The sequence below is a fragment of the Procambarus clarkii genome, chromosome 15 (assembly GCF_040958095.1).
Source record: "Procambarus clarkii isolate CNS0578487 chromosome 15, FALCON_Pclarkii_2.0, whole genome shotgun sequence".
In the NCBI taxonomy this organism is placed as follows: domain Eukaryota; kingdom Metazoa; phylum Arthropoda; class Malacostraca; order Decapoda; family Cambaridae; genus Procambarus; species Procambarus clarkii.
In genome coordinates this window covers 22,191,089-22,197,088 of record NC_091164.1, presented here as the reverse complement: position 1 = coordinate 22,197,088, position 6,000 = coordinate 22,191,089, and the positions used below count along the sequence as shown (strand labels likewise).

General features: G+C 41.1%; 1 protein-coding gene across 1 annotated transcript in view; it reads right to left on the bottom strand.

Annotated features, from left to right (window-relative positions):
* LOC123759212 (mucin-2-like) overlaps nt 1-6,000 on the bottom strand; it is a 72,380-nt gene that overhangs the window by 29,044 nt on the left and 37,336 nt on the right. The window lies entirely within an intron of this gene.

Genomic DNA, 6,000 nt, shown 5'->3' with positions numbered 1-6,000 from the left:
CAGCATGTGTTGCTCTTACGTCCAACAGATGGCACAGTTAAAAGAAAAACACGTTTTTACCTGTCACAGGTGAGGCATGTATATAGTAGGAATAAAAAAACTTGCGTGTATTCGAATACAACCTTATGTCAAAGTTTCCAAGCAATTGGTAAAGAGGTTTTGGAAATTTCAATCACGTGAAAACTCACAAGAAAAACAGTATAAAAAAGCATGTGCTTACCTGGCACAGACGTGACATCTATACAGTAGGTAAATAAAAACACTCTCGTATGCGAACCTTCTCAATATTTCTTATGTTTTTCTTCAATGTCGGTGGTAATAAAAATAACAATTCTCCGAAATTCATTTTTTAATTGTCTGACGCCTGAACGCGTTTCGTAATTCGTATTACATTTTCAAAGACTTAATTTACACACAAATTCTTCGTACTTAAATTCTATTGGATGAGGTGATATGGTACAAAAGTTTAGGGTGAGGTGACAAACATAAGACAGAACACAAAACAATGGGTATAAATTAGATAAGTGAACATATGAATAGAAGTAGCTGCAGAAGGCCTATTGGCCTATACTTCTTCTTGTTGCTTCCATATTGGTTCGGGGTCTTGAAGTAGGTAGAATATAGTTATGCATTAATTGGCTATTGATTGCTGGTCTTGACTTTTTGATGTGTAGTGCCTTGCTGATGTCAAGCCGCCTGCTATCGCCGTACCTATCGATATCGATGTTGTTTGTTAAGATTTCTCTGGTGATCGTCTGGTTGTGAGAAGAGATTATGTGTTCCTTGATGGAGTCCTGTTGCTTATGCACTGTTGGTCGCCTAGAAAGAGACGTTGTTGTCTTGCCGACATACTGAGTTCTTTGGGGCTTACAGTCCCCAAGTGGGCATTTAAAAGCATAGACGACGTTGGTCTCCTTCAAAGCGTTCTGCTTGGTGTTTGGAGAGTTTTTCATGAGTAGATTGGCCAATTTTTTTGGTTTTATAATAAATTATCAATTGTATTTTCTGATTTTTGTCTGTAGGGATGACGTTCCTATCAACAATATCTTTTAGGACCCTTTCCTCCTGAATATATGAATAATATGAATATGAAATTTCTCCTTTAATAGGAAAAATGTTTAAAAGAAAGACTGGTACCAATATATATATATATATATATATATATATATATATATATATATATATATATATATATATATATATATATATATATATATATATATATATATATATATATATATATTTATATATATATTCTCACAATTAAAATATGTAATAGTAATTCTGACAATTACATTATATCACATGCATGAGTGTGTCTAGATAGTACGACATTTTACCCAGAACTGACACATTTTGTAGATTAGAAGTGTGTTTTGTTTACAATGGAGGATTACAAGTGTGAGTTGTTTACAATGGAGGATTACAAGTGTGTGTTGTTTACAATGGAGGATTACAGGTGTGTGTTGTTTACTCTGGCGGATAACAAGTGTGTGTTGTTTACAATGGAGGATTACAAGTGTGTGTTGTTTACAATGGAGGATTACAAGTGTATGTTGTTTACAATGGAGGATTACAAGTGTGTGTTGTTTACAATGGAGGATTAGAAGTGTGTTTTGTTTTCAATGGAGGATTACAAGTGTGTGTTGTTTACAATGGAGGATTACAAGTGTGTGTTGTTTACAATGGAGGATTACAAGTGTGTGTTGTTTACAATGGAGGATTACAGGTGTGTGTTGTTTACTCTGGCGGATAACAAGTGTGTGTTGTTTACAATGGAGGATTACAAGTGTGTGTTGTTTACAATGGAGGATTACAAGTGTATGTTGTTTACAATGGAGGATTAGAAGTGTGTGTTGTTTACAATGGAGGATTACAAGTGTGTGTTGACCAGACCACACACTAGAAATTGAAGGGACGACGACGTTTCGGTCCGTCTTGGACCATTCTCAAGTCGATTGTGTGACCATTCTCAAGTCAATCGACACAATCGACTTGAGAATGGTCCAGGACGGACCGAAACGTCGTCGTCCCTTCAATTTCTAGTGTGTGGTCTGGTCAACATACTTCAGCCACGTTATTGTGACTCATCGCCTGCAAATGTGTGTTGTTTACAATGGAGGACTAGAAACTCTCCACTTTTATACAAAGTGGAGAGACGGGCAAGAAGGCTTATCTCTAGTCTTGACCAAGTCTAGTGGGAACGGTCTGAACATCAGAGCCTGCAACACCGTCGTGACGTTAGTGGTCTTACTGTTATGTACAAGGCAAACATCCTCAAAGTTCCGCACCTGGCCCAACTCCGTGGACAACCAGTAGTTGCCACCCATAGCACCAGCCTCTGAACCTTCAACAGTCTCATGCTGGAAGTGTCATTCTCAAGAACATCACTCCATCAGCAATCATTCATTCCCAGACTGACTCGCATCTGGAACTTGTTCACTCAACAGGTTGATACACGGGAGATCAGGTCAACTGATCACATGAAGACTCAGGCACACAGTTGGCTACAGGCTCATCCACTTCCATATATGATTGTTACCTAATGTTGTTAATAAATAAAGGCTATTCCTAGTGATGTATTTAACAGGGTCATGAAATAAATGAGCCTTTAGGAGTAGGTTTCAACTGAGCTGAGGTGGGATTACGGCTCATGCTTGCAGTTTCACCAGGTTCCTCATATGATAGTTCATTATGATAGTTACTCCATGTGATAGATAGTTTCAAAGTACATTCTCATGAAATAATTGAGTTTTTAGGAGCAGGCTTCAGATGAGCTGAGGAAGGATAACAGCTCTTGCTTGCAGTTTCATTAGGTACGGCATTTGACAGTCCTGATGAACCCGAGTCTTAGTTATTAAAATATGTGTTGTTTACAATGGAGGATTACAAGTGAATGTTAACAATGGAGAATAACAAATGTATGATGTATACAAAGGAAGATTACAAGTGTATGTTGTTTACAATGGTGGATTAAGAGTGTGTGTTGTTTGCAATGGTGTATTAAGAGTGTGTGTTGTTTACAATGGTGTATTAAGAGTGTGTGTTGTTTACAATGGTGGATTAAGAGTGTGTGTTGTTTACAATGGTGGATTAAGAGTGTGTGTTGTTTACAATGGTGGATTAAGAGTGTGTGTTGTTTACAATGGTGGATTAAGAGGGTGTGTTGTTTACAATGGTGGATTAAGAGTGTGTGTTGTTTACAATGGTGGATTAAGAGTGTGTGTTGTTTACAATGGTGGATTAAGAGTGTGTGTTGTTTACAATGGTGGATTAAGAGTGTGTGTTGTTTACAATGGTGGATTAAGAGTGTGTGTTGTTTACAATGGTGGATTAAGAGTGTGTGTTGTTTACAATGGTGGATTAAGAGTGTGTGTTGTTTACAATGGTGGATTAAGAGTGTGTGTTGTTTACAATGGTGGATTAAGAGTGTGTGTTGTTTACAATGGTGGATTAAGAGTGTGTGTTGTTTACAATGGTGGATTAAGAGTGTGTGTTGTTTACAATGGTGGATTAAGAGTGTGTGTTGTTTACAATGGTGGATTAAGAGTGTGTGTTGTTTACAATATTGTATGAAATATGTTTGTTGTAGGCGGTTTTGGGGGAGCCGGTCGGCCGAGCGGACAGCACGCTGGACTTATGATCCTGTGGTCCCGGGTTCGATCCCGGGCGCCGGCGAGAAACAATGGGCAAAGTTTCTTTCACCCTATGCCCCTGTTACCTAGCAGTAAAATAGGTACCTGGGTGTTAGTCAGCTGTCACGGGCTGCTTCCTGGAGGTGGAGGCCTGGTCGAGGACCGGGCCGCAGGGACACTAAAAAAAAAAAGCCCCGAAATCATCTCAAGATAACCTCAAAATAGGTTATTATGTTTAATATTTTTACCATTAATGACTCTTAAATCTTTTGTAGCTGATATAGACTACAGAGCTTCGTGATACTAATATTTCCTATACAACTATTTAAGTAATTACCTCTTTTTAACGGGGGAATTGACCCTATTTGTTAACAAGGTTCATTTTTAGTCGAAACTTATCGCTTTAGTAGTAAACATGTTATTTATTTTTCTGTTATACATTTTGTCAAAAGATTATGTATAAGAGTTTGATTAGTTCTTCATTACTGAAGTCCCGAGGCCTCTGTCCCACACCTGCTCTTCCGTAAGTCCCGTGGCCTCTGTCCCACACCTGCTCTTGCGTAAGTCCCGAGGCCTCTGTCCCACACCTGCTCTTGTGTAAGTCCCGAGGCCTCTGTCCCACACCTGCTCTTGTGTAAGTCCCGAGGTCTCTGTCCCACACCTGCTCTTGTGTAAGTCCCGAGGTCTCTGTCCCACATCTGCTCTTGAGTAAGTCCCGAGGCCTCTGTCCCACACCTGCTCTTGTGTAAGTCCCGAGGTCTCTGTCCCACACCTGCTCTTGCGTAAGTCCCGAGGCCTCTGTCCCACACCTGCTCTTGTGTAAGTCCCGAGGTCTCTGTCCCACACCTGCTCTTGTGTAAGTCCCGAGGTCTCTGTCCCACACCTGCTCTTGCGTAAGTCCCGTGGCCTCTGTCCCACACCTGCTCTTGTGTAAGTCCCGAGGTCTCTGTCCCACACCTGCTCTTGCGTAAGTCCCGTGGCCTCTGTCCCACACCTGCTCTTGTGTAAGTCCCGAGGCCTCTGTCCCACACCAGCTCTTGTGTAAGTCCCGAGGCCTCTGTCCCACACCTGCTCTTGTGTAAGTCCCGAGGCCTCTGTCCCACACCTGCTCTTGTGTAAGTCCCGAGGTCTCTGTCCCACACCAGCTCTTGTGTAAGTCCCGAGGCCTCTGTCCCACACCTGCTCTTGTGTAAGTCCTGAGGCCTCTGTCCCACACCTGCTCTTGTGTAAGTCCCGAGGCCTCTGTCCCACACCTGCTCTTGTGTAAGTCCCGAGGCCTCTGTCCCACACCAGCTCTTGTGTAAGTCCCGAGGCCTCTGTCCCACACCTGCTCTTGTGTAAGTCCCGAGGCCTCTGTCCCACACCTGCTCTTGTGTAAGTCCCGAGGCCTCTGTCCCACACCAGCTCTTGTGTAAGTCCCGAGGCCTCTGTCCCACACCTGCTCTTGTGTAAGTCCCGAGGCCTCTGTCCCACACCTGCTCTTGTGTAAGTCCCGAGGCCTCTGTCCTACACCAGCTCTTGTGTAAGTCCCGAGGCCTCTGTCCTACACCAGCTCTTGTGTAAGTCCCGAGGCCTCTGTCCCACACCTGCTCCTGTGTAAGTCCTGAGGCCTCTGTCCCACACCTGCTCTTGTGTAATCCGTTATGGTCGTAATTGTCTTTCCAATGTTTTATGTATAAAGTTCTACATTGTGGTCTCTATGTCCATAGTTTCCTCCAAAGTTATTTGAGTGACTTGTGTGTGTGTGTGTGAGGCGAGAGGAAGGTCACCAACACCTCCACATGTGGTCATTACTACCTGTATATGGTAATTATTCAATTATGCCAATTAATATTTTTTCTTCTTGATCACCTGATAATTTCCTAACTTCAATCAACTTTTAAAGTAATTAAAAATTCACGAATGATTACTTTATTGTTTCATTTTTCAATTTATTTCATCACACAAGACAGTTCTGTGCTCCTGGTAAATGAATTATTTTTATTATAATCATGTCCACAATAAATGCTAAAATGTAGTGGCAAAAATGCATTTATTTTTCAGTTTTGAATCCCGGCTGAACTTTAAAATTTATATATATACATGAATGTTTAGAAGTCCTATTGACCTGTGCGAGTCAACTCCTATATATATCCAGCCGTTCTCATTCCTGTAAGTCTAATCCAGAGATCCCTCGTCTACTAGTTTTGTTCCATAAATGAACAACCTTGTTCCAAAACCAATATTTACCCCAGTCATTCCTGAATCATAACTTATTTAATATATCTGTTTTATTTCACATTCTTGTATGAATTGGTTTATTACTATGTTAATAACATCTCTGTTATGCCCTTGATATTTAATCTTTTAATTTATGCCGCAATGC